This window comes from Crocuta crocuta, unplaced genomic scaffold (genome assembly GCF_008692635.1).
Source record: "Crocuta crocuta isolate KB4526 unplaced genomic scaffold, BGI_CrCroc_1.0 C28471956, whole genome shotgun sequence".
Classification (NCBI taxonomy): domain Eukaryota; kingdom Metazoa; phylum Chordata; class Mammalia; order Carnivora; family Hyaenidae; genus Crocuta; species Crocuta crocuta.
In genome coordinates, this window is record NW_027549738.1 from 1 (window position 1) to 1147 (window position 1147).

A 1147-nucleotide genomic window follows, 5' to 3' on the forward strand; every position below is an offset into this window, starting at 1 on the left:
ACTGCTGACTGGTATTTGAAGGTGTATGCACATATACCTTTGATGCCAAACACATAAAATCTCTTTCTTACGCTTGGTGTCAACATCTCCGGAAAAAACACCCATCACCAAACCCTGACACACCTTCTGAACGAGACGCAGAATCTTTGTTCAAGTCCTTCTACAAGGGCTTCTCCGTTTACAGTGGACTTTCCGTGTCTAGCTGCTATTGGTTATCACCTGTGTCTGTGCATACCAGGGCTTGTAGAATGTCTGACAGGGAAATGATACCCACGATGCTCTCTGCCTCATTCACTACCAGCAGCCCATGCACCTCAGCCCACAGTACTCACTCCAGGATGTGTTCTATATTTCCAGATTAGTGCACCACACTAGACCCCCGAGATACTGTGAGAAGTGCTGAAGGGCCTGAGCCGCTGTGATATCCTGCTCAGTGTATATTTTCTTCGCAGGAAGGTTAAGTACGTCGTATTTGGAGTAAATCTCTACAGCCTTTCCTGACTCATGCAGCAAAGGCAAGTCTGATCCTTGTTTTCCTCCATAGACGTTCGATGTTGTGGTGGCTCCCAAATGCAGGAGCACCCAGGTCCTGCTTCACGGAAGCGGACGTTGAATCGTAGACATGAAAATCGGTGGAACTTGAGGATTCCTGGCTGGGTACGTATAGGAAGCGCTTTCCCACTTATAGGATCGACAACCGGCGATGTGCGGATTTTCACTTTGGTATGTTTTGTTTTGTCAGATATCACAGGGTGTGCACTTTCCACTTGTGTTAGAAACACCCCCTTACCGTCTGGAAAGGCTGTGTCCATTTATCGCACCCTTGCAGAGCTGAAGGACCCTTTGCCCCAAGCCCTGCCTGGGTGCTATCGCACTTGAAGAATGTTACAAGACATCTGTCGCGTCTGCCTGGTCCGGAAATTTCACACAAATGACTCATGATGTTGACTTCATGTGTTAGTCTTCCTTCACTGAGCAGGTCTTTCCTTGCCCTTAGTCATGACAGCCTTTGCTCACCTAAGAGGAAACTCCCGAAAAGATCAAGGCTCCCTAAATGCTGTGTTACCAGGACATCAGACTGACGTTGGCTCCCTTATGGCACGGACCCACCAGCACCTGGGCACAGTGACCCAATATATGTACTGCA

General features: G+C 48.5%; 1 long non-coding RNA gene across 1 annotated transcript; it reads left to right on the forward strand.

Annotated features, from left to right (window-relative positions):
- The first annotated feature begins 275 nt into the window (after positions 1-275).
- Positions 276-1140, forward strand: LOC144219062 (uncharacterized). Its single transcript, XR_013331294.1, has 3 exons — positions 276-461; positions 545-657; positions 743-1140. It is a non-coding gene; the product is annotated as an uncharacterized LOC144219062 (long non-coding RNA).
- The last annotated feature ends 7 nt before the right edge of the window (positions 1141-1147 follow it).